The sequence below is a fragment of the Mustela nigripes genome, chromosome 4 (assembly GCF_022355385.1).
Source record: "Mustela nigripes isolate SB6536 chromosome 4, MUSNIG.SB6536, whole genome shotgun sequence".
NCBI lineage: Eukaryota > Metazoa > Chordata > Mammalia > Carnivora > Mustelidae > Mustela > Mustela nigripes.
This window is the reverse complement of record NC_081560.1, coordinates 98725602-98748108: the sequence shown is the minus strand read 5'-3', so window position 1 is coordinate 98748108 and position 22507 is coordinate 98725602.

The following is a 22507-nucleotide window of genomic DNA, read 5'->3' as shown; positions in this document are numbered from 1 at the left end:
AAGGGTAAAGAGGGTCACTTTAAAGTAGAGAAAGCTGACACTGTCTAGGCCAGGTAACAAGGTCAACATTGACAGTGATCAGCCATATTGATGGTATTTACCACTGATAGGATATGATGTGAATCGTATGTGGTCTCCTTCCCCAAACCCGTAATCACGTTGTAATCATGAGAAAAGTGGCATAAAAACTCGAGAGGAAGGGCATTCTACGAAACAGCTGACCAGCACTTCTCTAAAATGTCGAGATTATTCATAACAGGGGGAGTCTGAAGACCTGCCCCAGTCTGGAGGTATTTCCAGTCACAAAGGCTCAGTGTGAAGTGGGTGCTGGTTGGGCTACTGGAACAGAAAAGCGCATCAGGCAAACACTGAGGAAATCTGAGAATGGCACAGAACTCTGTTAATAGTAATACATTAAGATTGGTTCATTGGTTGTTACAAATGACAATACAAATGTAAGATCTGAATATTAAGGAAAACTGGGGGCATCTGGGTGGCTGAGTCAATTAAATATTGGACTCTTGATTTTGACTCAACTCACGATCTCTAAGTTGTGAGATTGCGCCCTTCATGGACTCCTCACTGATCATGGAACTGCTTACGATTCCTTCTCCTTCCCTTTCCCCTTCTCCATAAACAAACAAACAAATGAATAAATAAATAAATAATGAGGAAACCTGGGTGTGAGTTGTATGGAAACAGTCTGCACTATCTTTAGAGATGCTCTGTAAAACTAAAACTAATCTAAAATAAAAAGTATATTAAATTATGAAAAGGAAGGGAAAGATGACTATGGGATTTCAGATGATCACCTTCTCAGATAGGGTGGAACTGGGATGGTATTTTCATTATGAAAATGCCAGTTCTTGTTATGGTTGATGGTTTCGTGGATGGCTAGGATATGAAAAATAATTATATCAAAATATAACTGAAAATAAATTGTGCTTTATCTGTATAACTAAACACTATGTAATCCTCAAAAATTTTTTTTTCAAAATTTATTCCTTGGCATTCAAGGAGGTTGACTATCTAATAACCGGCGGGGGGTGCAGTGTAAGAGTGTTTGTGTGTGTGTGTGTGTGTGTGTGTGTGTGTGTGTTTACTGTGACCCTTGAGTTCTCCATCTCAAGGCACTGGGCTTAGCATTGAAGACAATATGGAGAACAGGATGCATCAATTATGTACTATATTTTTCCTGAAGGAAGCAAATGGTTTTCACAAGCCACCTTCCTCAGATAATATCAAATGGAAGTACACGGTGATGTGACAACTTTAACAGTTTGGAAACCATATCAGAGCTTTTCAAATAATACTTCCTTGAGGAGATGTCATTTGATTAGAGCTGTAAAAGAATAACAGTATTTAAATATTGAATAACCGAAAGACAATTTTCGACTGAGGAAATGACAGCTCTGTGGAGGACAACGATATGGACTGTTTGAGAAATGGAAGGAAGGAAGGAAAGAAGGAAGGAAGGGAGGGGGGAAGGGAGAGAGGAAGGAAGGTCAGGGAGGGGGGAAGGGAGGGGAGAAAGAGGGGGAAGAAAGGGAGGGCTGGGAGGAAGGAAGTTGGAAGGGAAGAAGGGAAGCGGGAAGGGGGAGGGGTCGGAGAAAAAGGGAAATGTGGATGCGACACAGAAAATAAGGTGGAAAGTAATAACTCATGGAGCTGAAGAGAAAGGGTTGTCATTCGGTCTTACAGGACACACACTGGATTTCTTTTTCCTGTTACCAGTGGGATAGCCCTGAAAGATTTTTAAAGTAATATAATAGGATCAAACTTGAACTTATAAATGATGACTCAAGCCAAAGTGTGGAGAATGGGTGTGAAGGGGCAAGAAAGAACGTGGAAACACTGTGAAGGGGCATGACCAAAAAACACAGAATCTCTTCCTTCTGTTTTAAGCAGAAAAGGATTTTGGTGTCACTTCACCGGTGTTTGGGATGGACATGGAGTCAGGACTTGAGCTCTTAGAGGGCTCAAGTGTGGTGCTTTGCAAGTTTTTTGTGTGGAAGGATAGATACACTTTTGGAGAAAAATATGTACACATATAAATATAGGGCCCATATATATCAGTAAGGAGAAATACTTTTATAAAATACAATGAAATAATTACTAGAAAATGGAGGATGAAAAACATAGAAAGTACAAATTCAAAGTCTTCATTATTAGATTCAGACATAAATTTCCTTTCAGGAAATACAGTCAAAATAAATATAGCACATAGGAACATAGAGAAAACTTCAGAACTTAAATATATTTTTACTGGTGTTGCACATATATAAACAATTAATTTTGAGAATCATTACTTATAAGTTTTCACCAGCATATGAGTTGTTCTGCCAACATAGTTTAACAAAAAGTTTTGAAGGAAGTAGTGGTCACCATATTAAACATTCATGCACATATATTTTTTTTTTAAGATTTTATTTGTTTATTTCAGAGACAGAGGGAGAGAACAAGGGAGAGGGAAAAGGAGAAGCAACTCACCATGGAGCTGATAGCCCAATACAGGGCTGGATCCCAGGACCCTGAGATCAGGACCTGAGTGGAAGGTAAACATTTAAATCGACTGAGCCACCCAACAAGCACACATCTTAAATGAATGCCGTGCACATTGATATTTAAGGTTTTAATACAATGAATAATTTTGCTTCTCACCAGTTAACATAATTTTTCAGGATCGAGTCCCACGTCAGGCTTCCAGCTCAGCAGGGAGTCTGTTTTCTCTCTCTCTCTCTCAAATAAATAAATAAAATTAAAATAAAAAGATTATACTAGAGAAATCAGTGCCCTCCAGAGGCTTGGAATGAAAAAGAGATTTTAAAGCAATTTTGGCAAATGCCATTAGTCATTTATTAAGTTGATCGTCACTGGAGGCCTCTATCAGTTGTCAATGTTAACAGCTTCATCTGTAAAGTTATACTTGTCTTTTTAGATTTTTCAGTGGAAGAACATGATTTCAAGTCCATTAATTTCCTATTCATTAGTCTTCTTTGATGAAAAATAAAATTGAAAACATGTAATTAAATTGTATTGGTTATTCTGTGACAACACTTTTCAGGTATATGATCAAAATCATCACCTAATTGGGATTTTTGTTGGTAAAGCATGGGATCTATTATAACTACCTGAGAGATACTACTGTTCTAAGTGTCTATCTTGCATTAGTAATATTTACATTTTCTCAGATTTTGTGCATTTCTTGGTTACAGTTAACAAATTTACTCAAAATGTCACACGCATCTTACATAGTCCTACAAATCATGACTAATTCACAGATCTCACCACATGGCACTCTTCGTGTGAGTATGACAAAACCTTGGTTGGTATCCAGTTCAGTTAATCATCCTCTTGGATTTGTGGTGACATCAAGTTGCATAGATGTGTCTCGATGTTTACTTTCATTTTTCTGGGCCTACGTGGCCACGGAACAGGAGCCCTCTCAGGCACTGTACATGTGCAGGTATCACTGCAGGCACTCCTGGACACAGAACGTGGCACATACCAGCTCTGCTGGACCTCTAGTTCTTCTGTCCCCGACTGCTGCCTCTGACAGTGGCCAGTCCATCTGTCCTCCTGTGACAGAAGTAACCCCATGACATGGCTTTGCCTTCACATCCTCCACTTTTGAAAGGAATCTCACACTGGTTTGTATCTGGCTGGCAGAGTCCAGCTCATAGTCACATATCTGAGGTGCAAAGTCTTCTGAAAACACAGTTCCTGGATTCCCTACATGGGAGGAAGGTCCCATGCATTGAAAAATGTGAAGTGCCTGGGTGGCTCAGTCAGTAAGGCATCAGCCTTTGGCTTAGGTTATGATCTCGGGGTTCAAGCACCCTGCTCAGTGGGGAGGGAATTAATGAATTTATTTATTTATTTATTTATTTATTTAATTGATCTGGCTCTACGTTTTACATTGGCATTGGATCAGTAACAACTTTTTCTTTCTTTATTTTGCTTTATTTTGTTTTATTACCTATAGGTTTCTGCCTTCTCTGTGAAACCTCCAGAAAGTCCTTCAGAACACAAATTGTTTTTTTGTGTGTGTGTGTGTTTTTTGTTTTTTGGTTTTTTTTTAAGATTTTTATTTATTTGACAGACAGAGGTCACGAGTAGGCAGAGAGGCAGACAGAGAGAGAGGAGGAAGCAGGCTCCCAGCTGAGCAGAGAGCCTGATGCGGGGCTCAATCCCAGGACCCTGAGATCATGACTTGAGCCGAAAGCAGAGGCTTAACCCACTGAGCCATTCAGGTGCCCCCCAAAATTGTTTTTTTTTCACTGCTGTATCCATAGGTCTAGATGCCCAGTTCATTGTAGAATCTCATCAAATTCATATAATTTTCAAAGATTTTATTTATTTATTTTTGAGAGAGAAAAGGAGCACAAGTTGGGGGTAGGGTCAGAGGGAGAAGCAGATCCCTGACTTAACAGGAAGCTGAAGGCAGGACTCAATCTCAGGGCCCCTGGACCATGGCCTGAGCTGAGGGCAGATGCTTAACTGACGAAGCCATCCAGGCACACAACAAATTCATATTTAAATAAATTATTTTTCTACCTACTGCCTGCTGCAAATTCCAGACTATAATTAAGCTCAAACTTTCCAAAACTTTCCCTTGAATCTATGTTTCACTGGGTACAAAGAGCAAGTATTTTATTAATCTGATTCATGCCCAATGAAAAAGGTTGTCTCCTGCCACCATAGATATTTAGAGTCTAGTAGTTTCTAGAAACTAAAACTAAAATGGGTATTTAGGTTTGGTTTAATTTCATCAATACAAAAAGCCAGTTTGGAATTGACATTCATTCTCATGAACAAAATGGAGAGTAGGGGGCGGGGTGGGGGTTTGGACAAAGACCATAATAAATGAGCTTGAGTGTGTTTGATGCTTTTTCTTCCATTTGGCAATATCAGCCATGATATTGATTTGATGCAAATCAAACATAGGTTTATTTATATGTTATGGAAATATATATTCAAATTACAGTTTCTAATCAAATGATTTTCTTTAACGTAGGTACCCATGTATTTTACTCTCACCTTACTTTGCTTTTAATTTGGTTTTCTCTTAGGCCAGCTCAGATCACCATTTGCACATTAATCAAAAGAAGAACAGGTTACCCTAATTGTTTTAATTGCAGGACTGCCAGAGAAGACCTCTGTCCAAATCTTTTCGCTGATTGGTTGAATTGCCTTTTTACAAAAAGGACAGAGGCTTGTGAAAGTAGAGAGTAGAGCTTAAAATGGGGAGAAGTCATTTGACTGTAAAATCTATTGAAAACTCAAAAAGAGGTTTTTACTCAATCAAAGGAAGGGAGGGCCCGGCTTCTCATTAGGGAAAGGAGTATCTTTTGCTGGAAGTAGCAGAGCTTTGACCACTACTCGGTGGTGGGTGGCTCATGCTCTCTACCAAGTTTTTCACCTTTGAGCAGAGCCCCAATTGTGTCTTCCAGAAGGAGCAAAGGAGAAGTAAGTATGAAAAATCCCATTTGGTCCTTTTCCAAAGAGTGAAAATCAGTGCAATTTGTTGCTTTATTATTTGATTCTAGGCTCCTTTACCTCTCTACTCTTCTGGTAGCTACTTTCAAGCCTTGATTTGTTGTTTTTTTCCTGAGTGGTGAGAGGAAACAACCTGCCTCTTCGTCTCCCAGGCTTCAGTGCCAGCTCTAAAAATAAACCTGCCTTAATTAAATTGCAAATGTAATCATCAGAGTCTGATTCAATAAAAATGACATGTGCTGCATTCTGTAAAGTCCTTCTGAACCTCTCCGGAGCCCCGGGAAGCACCCATTGCTAACCTGCCTATCAGGTGTAGTGAATTAAGACAAACACAGAGGCACACGTGCACAGGCAGACCTCTCTGAATTTAGGGGTCTTTGATTTCGGAAGTGAGGGAGAACACGTGTGCAGTTCAGCACAGGGTCTAACTCTTTTCCAGTGCTCCCACATAGTCACTACAACTTCCAGAGAAAACTTTGCAAACCCCAGCCATTCCTTGCATCTGGAAACAGCCAGGGCTCAGGCCGCAGCCCTGAGTGGTCATGTTCACAGCTCCAGATCTGAGGTGTAATTGGAAACACACATAATGGGTAATGAAACAGGATGTTGATTGAAGTTAGTAATAAAAATACCAGCGAGCCCTTGCCTTAGGCTCTCAACAAATAAAACTCCAGAAAGAGGCAATAAGAGATCCGAGGGGTAAATGTTCATTTTGCGTCCCTGCAAGTTGAGACCGATCATCTGTCTCATGCGGCTATTTGGCTAAAGGTATCCTGTCCTCACATATTTTCAAGTGAAAACGTGCTTGTTTCTAAGAGTCTCTTGACTTGCATCTAGAATGTGAAGTCCATCAGCTTATGGGAGACTTGGAATAGTAAAACCGGACTCTCTGGAATACTAAAATGAGGCAGTAGAAGGAATTAAAATTATTTTTCACTATTTTAAATGGAAATACAGCAGATATTGGTCGTGTTACCCACAAAATGTGTATGATAAGGTGCACCTGGCCTCCCAGTTGGGATGTCAGGAGAGGAAGTAGGTGATGACCTCAGCTGCACATATCCTGGAAAATCATGAGTGGGAATGAAACAGATACTCTAAGAGCTTGTAGGAAAGTGTTTTATGATAAGGAAAGATGATGATCTATTTGTATTCTATAGTAGCTGATTTTTAAAGTTGTCAGACTTGAAAAGTTAAAAAACTACATACAGACCCGTGTATGCTTAAACACATTGTTAAATGAAATGGACATAATGGCTGAGTGGAATCCATGTTTGGGGCATACATTCCGCAATTGTACTTCTGTGTGCTGGTCTTGTCAGATCCTTGTCCAGGTCTGGGTCAGTGCCAGTGGAAGCACAAAAGAAGGTAAAGGAAAGACTGAAACAGGAATCAGATCCAGGCTGTATGACAGAGATTTCTAAAAAGCAGGTGTTTATTATAAAGGGGCTGGGAATGGGGAGAGCCTCTTCAAGTACATGATTGCTCTCTTTGAGCTCAGGGAGGTAGAAAGAGATTGGAGTGCTTTGGGGTGAATCCAATGGGCAGACCAAGTCTTTTCTCCGATTGGTTGAACTGCCTCAATTGAATTGAGGATTGTGAAGAGGTATACTCTTTTATTCATTTTCAAGAAATAATCATGGACCATTGATAATTTTGCCAGGCATGTTTCCAGACTCTTGGGATACAAAGATAAGCAAAAAATAAAATAAAATAAAATAAAATCCTATCATCATGGAACTGACATAACAATGAGGAAAACAAAACGTTCAGTGAAATGTATGGTCTTCCAGATTGAGAGCAGCAGGAGCTCCCAGCTCAAAGCCCACAGAGTGAGGTCAATAAGCCGCCTCTAAAATGCCAGCTTCAACAGACAGGGCTTCCCTATCCACCATCACCCCATCCCATCGTGTCATAAATGCCTCTTCTGTACCAGCTCAAAAGCTGGAGAGCCAATTCTGACAATCTAAGAGAGCGTTGGTAATAGATCTTGACGGAGACACTGCTTATGGAGCATGAAGAATTCTATCCGTTGTATCATCAGTATCTAATGTCAGATTTCATCATCTAAATATGCTCTAATTTCTCTGGGTGTTGCTTTTTGCCTTGGCTTACTTATCATTAATCATTCTGCACGTATCTCTACCTTCCCATTTCTTTTGTATTTCCTTGATTTACCATCTCTTCTTTGTTACATTATCCTTGATATTTGGCTTATATCACTCTAGCCTTTACCACCAGTTTATACTTGGTACTTTAATTTAATTTAATTTTTATTTATTTATTTATTTATTTGACAGAGAGAGAGAGATCACAAGTAGGCAGAGAGGCAGGCAGAGAGGTGGGGGGTGGGGAGTAGCATGCTGTCTATTGAGCAGAGAGACCGATGCGGGACTTGATCCCAGGATTCTGAAATCATGACCTGAGCCGAAGGCAGAGGTTTAACCCACTGAGCCACCCAGGCGCCCCAATTTTATTTTTTATTTATTTTTATTTTTATTCATTTTAAAATTTTGACGCAAGGGTTAAGAGGGAGAAAGAAAGAATCTCCATAAACAGGCTCCACACACAGCACAGAACCCAACAAAGGGCTTGATCGTAGGACCCTGAGATCATGACCAGAGCCAAAATCAAGTGTTGAACACTTAATGCACTGAGCCCCCTGGTAATCCAGCTGGTACATTTAAACTTGTCTAGCAGTATATTTTTTGTAGGAGAATGCAGGGTTTTTTTTTTTTTTCCCCCTATCGCCTTGGTCCATGTTTTATTTTTTGTGTGTTTCTTTTCTTTAGTTTATTTTCTAATCATTAATATTAGAATTAAAGAGTATCTCTAGACTCCATTATCTTGTAGTAAAATAAATAAACAACAACAATAAAAAGATGACATTCGTACAGTCTTACTGTTGGACCACCTTCTTTGGGTCAACTTTTGCATTGTTCACGCACCCTGGGATGTTAGACAGTATTTACAAGAATTAAATCCTTGTACCTGTATGGTGTTATTGCACACGTAAGAGAAGTCATCTGAATCTGCGTGTGAATTACCAAGAGGAATTTTGTGTGCCTGCAGATTCCTGAGATGATGAAGGGGTAGGAAAGGGGTCCACTCAGTACCGTTTTGGTATCAAGGAGGGTGTGACTCAAGAGGCTGGGGAACTGGTGGAAATCTTGACTGTGCACATTTCCTCTGTGACCAACTGTTGCTTCAGTTTAATACATTTGGGTGTTCGGTGTTACTCCTTTGGTTTACAATTTTTTTCATAATCCCATATTGGATGTGATTATGTATTCATTCATTTCTGTTTAGTCTTTTTTTGCCAGATGGAAGGTTGCTTCTCATGAACAGAGCGGAGTGTTGCCGGCACTTTGTCACTGCCTTACTCCGGCCATCAGTGTTCTCCCTTGGAAGGCTGGTAACCATAATTTCACATGGCTTCTTCCTCATCTAAGCAACCTGGAGGGAGAAAAGAAATGTGGGTCATCCCAGCAAAACAACTTCATCTCTGTCATCTTTCTTGTCTGTGGATGAAATGGTTGCCCTAGAAACTGAAATTTTTGTTTTGTTTTTGTTTAATTCAGCATTTCCCTTGCTCAGTACCCATGGAAAGAGTAGAGTGTGGCTATGTATAATGTCCATTAATATGCTGTCTCATACTATAACAATAGCAACAACAAAAACCTATTCCATCTAGGACAGACTATGCCATGTAGAAGAGAAATAGCTCTATATCTGGGCTATAATATCTTCATAGTTTTCTTTTTTTTTAATTTTTAATTTTTTATAAACATATATTTTTATCCCCAGGGGTACAGGTCTGTGAATCACCAGGTTTACACACTTCACAGCACTCACCAAAGTCTTCATAATTTTCTGAGAAACAGCCGCAACTTCCCAGGTGGCTACTCTTAATTGTTAGACATTGTAATTGCTGAAGGAATTTATAATCATTTTCCCTTAATATAGTACACAACCTTTCAGCCCCTCAAACTGCAGGGTCTTGGGGCTCCTGGGTAACTCAGTCTGTTCTGTGTATTACTCTTGATTTCAGCTCAGGTCATGATCTCTGGGTCGTGAGATCAAGCCCCATGTTGGACTCCGTTCTGGGCATGGAGCCTATTTAAGATTCTATCTTTCCCTCTGCTTCTGCCCTTCTCTCCACCACTTGCGCTCACTTTCTCTATCTGTCTAAAACAAAACAGACAAAAAAATTACAGGGTCTTGTCTCCATTCCAGTAGCCAATGTCTTCCCAGCCCCTGGACAAAGAGAATCTGCAAGTAAAACCTCAGTATCCTTCTGAAAGTTCTAAATACATTATTTTCACACCTAAGTGAGCAATAATTGTTAGCCATTATTTTCATTTTTATTCCATCAGCCTGGCTCCGATGCCTCTCTTGGAAATCTTTCCCATTTCTTGCCCATTAATGGTACTGTTCTGGGGTCTGGAGATTACAATTATATCTGGGATCTGAGCTAGAAGAGGAAGTGAAAATACATAGGTGTCTGCTCAAGCCGCCATCATAACTAGAATGGACTCGTAAATGGGGTGTTGGGTAGTAATAATAGAAGTTTATTTAGGAGACTGTACTGGTTAAAAAACAACAGATTCTGCAAGGAAAAATTCTCATTAAAACAAAACAAAACAGAATAGTATTGGAATGATACAATGCTGCCAGATATGTAGGTTATATGACTTTTAGCATAAATCTTCCAATTTTGTTAGAGTTGCATAACTCACATAGAGATATATGAACTAAAAAATAACATTGCTAGTTACATGACTAAGAGTTACTACTAGTAAGAAAAAATTAAGAATTATTAAGAAGTATGCTTTGGAATTCTATCTTTGGCTTATACTGCAAAGATATATTTATTTTTACTTCCATAAGAGTAAAATTACTAAAAAAAAATGGATTTGATTACAATCTAAAAATGAGTCTGTAATGATGGAAAATTTAGAATTTTAAATTAGATAAACAATTTGAAGAAAAGACCAATATCTTTAAAATTATTTTTAGTAACAGTAAACCATTACTTTTGACTTCAGGGGAAACTACTACAGTAAATGAAGAAAACATTATTCACTCACTAATCTCAGAAAACAATTTTCTTCTCTGATGTGTCAGATACTACATGAGGTACAAGGAATATATATGTTATGTTAAGGTTTTCATAATTAGTGAAAGGGATAGATTTATGTTTAATATAAGACCTTCCAGTGTAAAATGTGATATAGGCATTTCTTCAAGGTGAGTCTGAAGGGAGGAGAGTGGAGGAATTACCTGTGGCAGGAAGAGTGTGGTCAGGGAAGGAGCCCCTTTTTTAGAGCATAGTTTTGTTTTCTTGGTTTTTGTCTTTGTTTTTTAAAAGATTTTATTTATTTGACAGAGAGAGATCACAACTAGAGAGAGAGAGAGAGGAAGGAGCAGGCTGTCTGCCCAGCAGAGAGCCCGATGCGGGACTCGATCCCAGGACCCTGAGATCATGATCTGAGCCGAAGGCAGAGGCTTAACCCCCAGAGCCACCCAGGCAGCCCTAGAACATAGTTTATTGACTGGATGCCACCCAACATGCCCCCTATCCTTGATATTTATAGCTTTACGAATGAGAATAGGGAAGGACTAACATTGATGAGACTGACTTTATTAATAATTAAATGTTTATTAAGGATAGTTACCCCTTCTGACATTGGTTGAGCACTGAATGTGAATTTTAGATTTACAACCACAACTATAATTAACACTTTGAAAGCTAGGTTACACTCGTACATCAATTCATTAATTCTTCCATTCTCCTGGAGAGCAATTTGCTACCCTATTTTCTTTCTTTCTTTTTTTTTTTCTTTTTTAATATTTTTTTTTAAAGATTTTATTTATTTATTTGACAGAGAGAAAGAGAGAGACAGTGAGAGAGAGAATACAAGCAGGGGAAACAGGAGAGGGAGAAGCAGGCTCTCTGCTGAGCAGAGAGCCCATGTGGGGCTCAATCACAGGACCCTGAGATCATGACCTGAGCTGAGGTCAGAGGCTCAACCCACTGAGCCACCCAGGTGCCCCTACCCTATTTTCAAACTTGTAACACCCCTCCCCATCATCAGTTTCAGAGGATGGACATTCCTGCTACTTTTTTGAGATACCAAAAACAATCAGAACAGAACACTAAAGAATTCTGCCACCTCATCCACCCACTTACCAGCATCAGAGCCATGCGTTTTCCATCTAGGCCACAAACCCAAGCTCTCCAGTCTCTTTACTAGACCCCATTGTCCCACTTACCTTTCAAAGCACTGCTCAGGTACATTTCTCTAGGACGTCTAACTATTCTCTCTTAAATTATGTATTTTTTCTCTTTCTACTAGAATATTTCCAACATACAAACAGGTTGTTGTAAGACAAAAACAAAAACAAAAGGTTCAGGTATACCTGGGTGGCTTAGTCAGTCATGCCTCTGCCTTCAGCTCAGGCTACGATCCCAGGGTCCTGGGATCTGGTCCTCATTCTCCCTCTGCCTCCTGCTCTCCCTGATTGTGCACTCTCTCTCTCTTTCTGACAAATAAACAAATAAATAAAATCTTGAAAAAATATATTCAATCCCAGATAATATCCTATTTTTCTTTACCATTTTGAAAGTAAAATTCCTCAAATTAATTGCTTATTCTCTATCTCCAAATTCTCTCTTCTTATTTTATCTTCAACCCATACCAACACACTTTCACCTCTTTGTTTCACTGCAAATGCCCAGCTCAGGGATGATAGTTAACTGATAGCCTTGCTACCTTTCATTGGACTTACATATCTGTAGCCTTCAAAACAAGTGGTTACTTCACGTTCTTCAAATGGAAACCCCAGTCTCTGGGTTTCCTTCCTTCCTACCTCTCTGGTCATTGGCTAGTCTTTTTCAGTCATCTTTCAGATGTCTCTGCTCTCCTACCTTTGAATATTCTTTGTTCCGGCAAATACCTGAAGATGGTTCCTAAAACCATTAGACTTACTGAGCACCAGACTGGTGAGTGGATTCCTCCATTCCTTCCTCTATTCTGAACTTTGGATTCATACAGCCAACAATAAACTTGACATCTCTACTTAGTTGTCTCCAGATGTTCCAGGGATGTCTTGAATTTCTATTGTCTGTAAAGTACTATTTAATTATCTAGGTCTACTCTATATTCTATTAAAGAACATTGACAATGGTAATGATGATAGTGGTAATGATCATGGCGGCAGTCCTCATGATGTGATGGTGATGGTGATGATGATTTTTTTTTTTTTTTCTTAATAAATACATACATTTGTCTTAAGAAGAACAATATTATTATCATTTTCCAAATGAACAAATCAAATCAGAGCAGTTAAGTAACCTTTCAAGATCATAGAGTTAGGTGCAGGAAAGGCTGTGAACTGAAATATATACAATTTTATAGTTATTCTGAAATGACTCTCCCAATAAATGAGTGATTACCATTTATTTACCAATTTTAGCTTTATCTTCCTTCTGTTCACCCTTGAAAAGGAAAGGTTTATTAGATACTTAATCATTAATTGTTCCAGCTTTCTGACAGGACCATTCTAGATAAGCCCTCCCTTTCTTAGACCCTCCTCTAACCCAAAACTAGATCTTATAACAAGTTGCTGCTAGCAATTTCCTATATCAATATCCCAAGGTCTCCCAAAATACTCACCACAACAAATACTAATCCCTTTTGTTCAACTACAGGTGTGTTCCTGGTAATCTTTGGCTAGAGGGCATTGATATCTCTGGGAATGCTATGGCCAGTGCAAAGTAGGGGATGAACATCCTTTTCCATATTTTGAATACTACACTTCAATTATATTAGTATATAAGGATTACAGAATTAACTCCCCTATTTTGTTTGAAAATCTTATCCCAATACCTTAGCATAATGCCATGGGCTCGCTATTTTTCTTCACACTCCTTTTGAACTTATTCAAATAGTAAATATTGATTAGTTCTAGCCATTGAAATGGAATTGCGGTCATGGCCGCCAACCAAACCCTTCACATAGTTTATAATACATAATGATCATCTCGTTAACTATCTTATTGTGTCAATATGCCAAGATTATTTATTTCTAAAATTGCAATCTTAAACTTTACAAGTAGACTTCAATTATTACAGGCCCAAATTTTAAGAAATTATTGAATTCAACAAGGCAAAGAACAGAGCCCAGTAGCACTCTTCAGGGATTTCCTTCTACCTCATAGCTCATTTTATGTGAGAGAATATAAAATTACTTGGTCAAACACTTTGTTTAGTCCATGTAAACCCATAATCTGATAATGCTTTTAAGAAATGATTGATTTCATTTGTCTGAAGATGTCTTAAGTATATTAAGCACTTTGGATTTGGTATGAAATCAAATATATATATATATATATATATAATATATATATATATATATATATATATATATATCAGAAGAAATAGAAGCATGCAAATGGGAAAAGTAAATAATTAGGATAACATGCAATCAGGACTTAAGAAGAATCCCAGGAAACATCAGGAAACAGAGTTATAAAACTTGAAGAGAGCACAAGGTCTCAGAAGCCAACATTTACTTTTAGCCCATCCATTCCTATCCCGGAAAGCTTAGGGAAATATAAGAACTAGGACAGTGCTAGGAAAGGGCACGTTCTCCAGTACAACTTAGAGTATTTGCCTCAAGCTCAAGATGACTCTCTTACTCAATTATGCTGTATTAAGTGAAGAAATGCTTCCCACAATCACCTCTCCTTGATATACGAAGATACACTAGAGATTTCTTTCCTTTTTTTCCCCTTAAATTCAAACTATTTTGTATGTAAAGATGAGGGCAAGAAAAAGCAAAGCAAATAAGAACATAAGGCAGAGAGCTCTTTTGTACCAATTGGAGAAACAGGGAATTTGAATGACGTTGCCGATTCATTGTTTGGGGCTAGATTCTTCATATCATTATTTCCACTAACCAGAGTCCTGAGCCTGAGTTGGAAGTACAGAGATTGGAAGTTAACTTCCCCCAGGTGGCAGTAGGGAGAAAAGGGAATACGAATTTTTGGAATTGAGTTGGAATCATAAATATCTGAAACTACCAACTGATAATTGCATTGATTAAAATTTGGATATTTAAAGTTTTCTACAAACCCCAATATAGTGTGAATTGTTTTCCTGGTTGTTGTATAAGGTTGGTGGGTGATTAACTTGTGTGTATCCAGCACAGAGCTTAGCATATAGATAGCTGCATCAAAATAAACAAACAAACAAATAAATAAATAAATAAAAATTTTTAAAAAAGTAAGTGAAATTCCATTTTGTTAAATTAGATAACATAAAGAGTATATTAGTAACGATACACTGAGTCCAGTAAAAATGCCCGATTCTCAATAATAAAATGCAGCTCTATTTTTCATTAAAGACATATATAGGTTGGTCAGGAGGCTCAGGTCTACACAGTTATTCAGGGACTGTGTCCGAGAGAGATTCTAACACCTCTATTTAACTAAGAGCCCCTATGATCACCAATGGAAGTAGAGAAGAAGGAAAGTACTGGGAAGGCACAGCCTCTCTTAACTCTCTGAACCTCCTTATACTTGGCATCTATTCTTATTCCATTGGTGAGTTCTAGTCACATGATCCAATCTAGTTACAAGGGAGCCTGGGAAATGTAGTTCAGCTGTGTCCTGGGCCTATTGAGTGTCTAGTCAGTCTGCTGTGGAGCATATACTCTAGGAGCCTTACAAAACTTTTCCTTACACAGTATTTGCAGAGGTGCATCTAGATCTGCCCTTGCTAGTCCTTTTGTAATACCACCAATAGTGATGATGATCTACTGAAGATTACCTCTCAATTATTTCTTAATTTTAGATAATTGTGCTAGCTCAAGAGTCATTTTTTCTTTTGATCAAGATTTTCTAGTGTTTAAAATCCTCCCTTATCAATTTAATAATTATGTGTACCAGGCAGTGTTCTAGACCACGGAGACATCACATTGAAGGAAGTAGAAAATTATCTCTGTCCTTATGAAAGTTACATTCTTATTTTGATTCATAGCATCATAGATGAGACACTGAGATGTTGATAAGGAAAGGTTCAGAGGAAAGTTCAGGAAAAGTAAAATCCAAAGATATAATATGATATAACACTTGATTAATTTGAATTTGCCATTGGAAAAAGGAAGAAGTTGGTCATTCTCTATGTGGACAGATCCTCTTCAGGTTGGTGCGCAGAATACCAAGGGGCACCATGAATAAATGGACAAGGGAAGCCTTCATTCATAGCCCAGGAAGACACATCTGTCTTGTTCATCAGTTGTGTGGTAAATATAGTTTCCAGAACGTCCTTGCATGTTACTTACTATGGATGGCCCACAAAATTGGTCCTAATATCCTCTCCAAATATAAAGAGGGAAATAAAGAAAAAGAAAAATACTTTCTTGAAAAATAGTCATTTCAAGGAAAGTCTTGTAATTCCTCAGAGCCATACCAGAAATGAAGGTTCTTGTAACATTCTCCAATAATTCAAACATCTCATGCTTATATAAAAGCTGTGTGCCCACACCCTTCTCTTGCCTTACATCTGTTATCTATTTAATTTTCACACAATCGTATGAAGTACCAAAATTATACTGAATTTATATATGAAGAAGTAGAAACTGTGATGAAATAATTTGCCCAAGATTTTACAGTTATGAAAAGAGATATCAGATTTGAATCTAAGCCTTATTGAGTCTGTACACGTAACCACTCTAAAAACTGCCTTTCTTTACATTTTATTCAAAATAATTCTAAAAATAGGGGAAAAAAAAAGGAGTATCAGTAACTTTGGCCTTTGTATACAAATGTCTCCCGACTAGTGTTTGCTGTACTGGCCTTGGTAGCATACTGAACCATTAAGGGCTTTCATCATCTTAAGTTTCTGGCTTGGAAAGTTTTCTAGAATGTTCTGGTTCCAGAACATTATGGTTTCCAGAATGTCAGTCCCCTCTGCTTCTCTCCTGTTACTTACCCTGCTCCAGTATAGGAAGGAATCCTTAGGTGACTGGAGGTTATTAATACTGTGGAGTTAAAATATTTTATGGTTGTATCCAAACACATCCTGTAGCAATTTTGACAAGGTTGGCAAATCATCTATGTGACAGTCTCAGTTTCTGCATTTTGGGGAAAATAGTACCTGATTTGTGGAACTGTTGTTTGGATACAAGGAAGTAATCTGTATAAAGCTCTAAGAATACTCTTAGCATATTGTAAATATATCAAAATTATGAAATATTGTGGAGAGTTTTGTTGTTCTAACCACAGGTAAAAGACTTCCAGTGAGTGAATAATCCTAACTTGAGGTTACAGCATCTACAAACCTGTTCTCATTTCTTTTCTTTTCTTTCTTTCTTTTTTTTTTTTTTTTTTAAAGATTTTATTTATTTATTTGACAGACAGAGTTCACAAGGCAGGCAGAGAGAGAGGAGGAAGCAGGCTCCCCACTGCGCAGAGAGCCCAATATGGGGCTCGATCCTCGGACCCTGGGATCATGACCTGAGCCGAAGGCAGAGGCTTTAACCCACTGAGCCACCCAGGTACCCCTCATTTCTTTTTTTTTATCTTTTCCTAAGTTTACCTCGTTCATTGGCATGCAAGAATGTGTGGGTCATGTGCTCATGAATAAAAGGTCCAGTAAGAAATCTAGGAGGTAAATATGTTCAACTCAAGCAAATGCAGGTTTAGTGACTAAGCAAGAGGAAAGTGTGACAGTTTCAAACCAAAGGACCCTGGGGGAAGCAGAGGATGCTCCTCTCCCCACAGCCAAACACAGAGCCATGATCTTCATTCAAAACTCAGAGCCATCAACAACCCCAGATGAAGCCGGTGGGGCATTTGAATACATGCTCCGTAATTAATGAGTACACAAAAAAAGAGCCCTTGTTTACAGTAATATTTTTATTCATCTTCCCAATCTAAGAAAGTATTTAATTCCCCTTAATGATATGAGCCACCCTAGTCTTTATGACAACATGGGACAATAATTACCCTGCTTTAACTTAATTTATAGACCTCATTATCACCCCTGCCTTCGCACCATGATTACAAATCTCCTAGGAATCGAGAACTCTCTGCACGGGAGGAGGATTGTTGTGATTTATTGTTCACCCTGGCAGTCTGGAGCGCAGACTGATTTACTGTTGTGGATTCCCACTGGGGCGAGCAGAATTTGGGAGGAGAAATGTGGGGCTTCTGGGGAAGTGAGCTTACCCTCCCTGACTCGGAGTCACAGGTTAATACAGAGACTGTCGCTTACTGCACAGAACCAGGGAGGAATCTCAGGAGGACAAAACCATCTAGCAATAACCAGCTTGAGAATGTCACTTCTGCCACTGGGAAAGTAATTGTATCCCTTTATGGGAAATGAGAAGTGAGGGCAAGTCTTAAATATCCCAGCTGCTTTTCATTTCCCCCCCTCCACGGGGACATTGTTCACCCATGGTCTGAACAATCAAGCAGTTACTGAGAACAGAACTTGCATTACTAGTTTCCATTCTTTTTCTGACACAAGATCACATCTCCACATATTCCCAGGAATGATGCTTTATTTGCTACATGATTCTTAGCTAGAAGATCAAACGCACTGGCATCACAATTGCCCTTAAGGTCCAGGAGAAAGAATTGTGACTTTCAGAGCTCACATAATTGTTAATAGCAAACGTTACAGCTGTGGCACCGTGCATGGTATTATATTGTCATACCATTTTCACAATAGGATTACAATGTGAACTTTGATGGTGATGAAAAAAAATGCAAAATGAGAGCTAACTGCTGTCCAGATCAGGACATTTTCTAGCTGCAAAGTGACATGTTGGAGTTCTTTCAGTTCCATGAAAAGAATCATGGCATCCAGCCTTAGAACCCTCCAGAACACATTAGAGTCCTACCCAGCCTATGGGCAGGTTGTGAAAGGAACCAAGTTGCTTTCTATCTTTCTTCTTCTTTTTTTTTTTCTTCTTCTAAACCAAGTAACATTTATCGTCTTTATTTTCTTTATTTTTTCTTTATTTTGTTTGTACTTTGTATTTTTTTATTTATTTTTTATTAACATATAATGTATTATTTGCCTCAGGGTTAGTGTACAGGTCTGTGAATCATCAGGCTTACACATTTCATAGCACTCACCATAGCACGTACCCTCCCCAGTGTACATAAGCCAGACACCCTATCCCTCTCTACCCCACAGCATCTTTATTTTTTTAATTCAATTAGCCAACATATAGTGCATTATTAGTTTCTGACATAGTGTTCAATAATTCATCAGTTGCATGATGTGCTCGTCACATCACATGTCCTCCTTAAAGCCCAGTCCTCCATTACCAGGTTGCTTTAGAAAGATCGACCCGAAGACTTAGAGGACGCAAGCCATGACGCATGTCATATATTTTTTTTCCCTAAACTCATTTCAATCTGTTTTAGTACAACTGATGGGGGGGGACCTCAATTTAATACATAAATTGTTACTGACTTTCATAAACTAAGAAAAAGAATTGGAGACATTTAATTGTTTAATGAATTTTTATTAGTCGTCAGATGCCCGAAGTTCAGAAAGAGAAAAGAAAGAAAAGACTCTTGGTCTTTTTATCCCTTCACTTTTATACCAAAGCAAAGTAGTCGTGATTCATTCTGGGTAAAGAGTTAATGGAGTGTGTGCTAATTGAGAATGAATCCTACATCCACTAGGGCTAGAGGATTGGTCCTGACACTCCTAGAAGCTTTGTACCTTGTTTCCAAAGCTCTTTACAAATCATCATAAAAGAGAAATGATCTCAGAAGCACTTAAAGCTTTTTCTACACCCACTTTTCCAATAAATCTCAAACACATCTTTCATTTTGATCACAGAAATGCAAATTTCCTGACAGGCAAACTAGAGCATGACTAAGTCCAAATGAAGTACAGCACATTTACTCAAGTGAAAAGAATAATGCATCGAAACATAATGCAATTCACTCAACTTCAGCTTCGAAACCTTGCATGCTTTACATCATCGGCTCATGGTTCAGTGTCGGTGTTTTCACGTATGACTTTGAAAGGATTGAACCAGTTAGAAAGAAAAATAATGTTTACATACCGCTGGTTAACTTCATGGGCCTGTTTCTCCTTAACTGTATTTTTATTCTTCCCTATAACTTTCATTCATAAGAAGTTAGGTTTGATAATAGCAAAATAATTTCAGACCAATCAGGGGTGTAAGTGCTAATTTTTGTTAGGCTGGATCTCGTAATAGACACAGAAATGGAAATGTGTGGTCTAGTGTCTCCTCGGTGTGCAGGGTAATGGTTGCTAGGCAGCCTCCTGTTTGTAGAGGAGAGAAAGAATTTCTTTATCTACAGACGTCTTCGACAATGCCTCGTGCTCAGTGTCTCCATCGGATTTATGCAGTGGGATAGGGCTTACTGAGCTGCAGTGATATCGTGTGCAGTAAAACCTGCCCTATTTGCGAGGGATGTATCGCCGAGCAAGGGTCAGAGTGCAAGCAGAAGTGGGCATTACTGAAACAGAAGAGGGCCGTTACCCGGAGAAACCAGTCTGATAATATCTAAGAGGCTTAAAAGCTGCATTATGACTATTTTAATTGAATTTTATGTTATCAAAGCGATATCCGTACAATGGCTTAGAAAGTTGAATAGGAAACTAAATGGATTGTAACGGAAAGGCTCTCTCAAAGCTGTATCAGTTTCCTCCCTTACATCTTCCTCTCCCACAGCAACCACTTTTAGGTGTTTACTCTCTATAATTGCAAATGATATGACTTGATCACTGTCACTGGATTCATTGGTTTTAGATGCTGTCTACTGACTCCTGGTTGGGGTAGGTGAGGATTTAGCTGTCTTATCCTGCCAACAATTTCATCAGCCTCCCTCATTCTCCTATTATAATTTCTTTAATATTTAGGGTTGAAGTACCATTCAGTGTTTATATTATTAAAAAATATCATAGAGCCATGACAGGATCACATTTAATTCTTTTTTTTTTTTTCAGCCTGTCCTGAAGTATTCCTTGTTTATTTGTCTGTTTAGTTTTATTTGCTGAGAATTCTCTGTAGGTATCACTACATCTTCTAGCATCTTCTATTATCCTCTCAGTGCAATTTTCAAAAAAATGAAAAAAAAATTAAAAATCTGGAAACGATGAATGCCAGACTTTCTCTGGATGTCTTACTACTGAAGCCTTTTCTTCTCCTGCATTCTCTAGGACTGCTCCCAACTCCCTACCTTGGAATTCCCTTCATGCCATTCTAGGTCACATACCTTATAAGTTGTAAGTCAAATTTTCTTCTTTCCTGGTCTGCATACACCACTGGTGGGTGGAGCGTATCCTCCAGTAGTTTAAAGTTCAAAAGACCACCCGAGGACAGGCGTGTGGTCATGCCAACCCCCATTCTTCCTGTGAATTAAATGTTCCAAACTGAACTGAGTGTCCTCCGTGCCTGGTGCACAGGTGTCATTATGCTGCCTTTTCAGGACCTTCCTGGGCATTCCCTTTGCTCATTCCGTATGTTCAGACTCCATTTTTCTGTGCAGTACGTCTTTTCCTGGTATATTTCTTCATCCGGGGGAAAAACATCTCCAGTAGCTTGCCAGAAAAGGAACCAAGGGAGGGGAGTTTTTGGAGACCTTACATATCAGAAAATACAGCCTTATGCTAGGTCACACACACCTGAGTTTGATGGGGGATCTTCTAAGTTGGAAATTATTTTCTTTATTTTCTATGTTTGAAGGCACTGCTCCACTGCATTCCAGCTTGCAAGGTTTTCTGTTAGCTATCAGATGCATTCTGTTCCCGGAGCCTTTTGTTTGATCTTCCTTGTCCCTAGAATTTATGTCATCTTTTTAACTTCAGCGTTCTGAAATGTTACCATGAAATATCAATGTGTTTCTATTTTCTTAAATGTTTTGCTAGTCCTTGGCAAACTCAAAACTCACGATTTATCAGATTAACGTGGGGTATAGGCATCCCCCTTTGTTTAACTCTCCAAATTAGTGTGAAGCAAAGCAAGGTCCCGAAACATGAGGTCTTACACAAAGGATGAAGTAGAACAAAGACCTGTGAATCCCTTGATATCTTCTATAAGCCTGACGTTCCGTTCTCTTTTCCTTGCCTTCTAATCAGGTATATAAACAATATATTCTCTCTCATTTCCCCCCCTTCTCCTGTATATTAAGCTATGCCTTGAGAATGATATGATTTTTTACCCTGGTTTTCAGAATTTCAGTTCCCTTTATTTTATTTTTGAAAATATTTTATTTATTTATCTGAGAGAGAGAGAAAGTGAGAGGGAGCATGAGAGGAGAGAAGGTCAGAGGGAAAAGCAGACTCCCGGCAGACTTCCTGTGGAGCTGGGAGCCTGATGCGGAACTCCATCCCAGGACTCCAGGACCATGATCTGAACCAAAGGCAGTTGCTTAAACAACTGAGCCACCAAGTGCCCCCCTTTATTTTAATAAGTATCAAAAATATATCATCAATTAAGCACCTATTACAATATTAGATGATAACTGTTATCACAATATTTTTCAACTGTGGAAAAAGTGGTTCAAAGAGGTAAATTAACATGAACAACCATTCAGCAAAAAAAAAGGGGCAAAGGCAAAGCATCTGACCAGGTTTACCTGATTTCAAAGTCTTCTTTTCTCACCATCTTTCTTTATACTTTTTTGTTTTGTTTTGTTTTACCTTCTAGAAAACTGTAAATTAATATGCAGTGTGTTTAAATTACAGGATGGAAAACATCATGATTTATTTGTCAAGTTTATACATGGCATACATATTGAAGTGTTACTTTGTAGATTCAGTAATATAATCTAGATTCAAAATCATGTTAGAAGAATTTGCTCAGATCAACAGGATGAGGTTCCATGTGAGTCAAGGATCCTCTGCCCTTTTTTTGCCTAATGTCTAGTTTTATATCAGCTTCAGGGGCTTCTTTGTAATATCTTTATTAATATCATTCTGGCAAAAATATCCACTATAGAAATA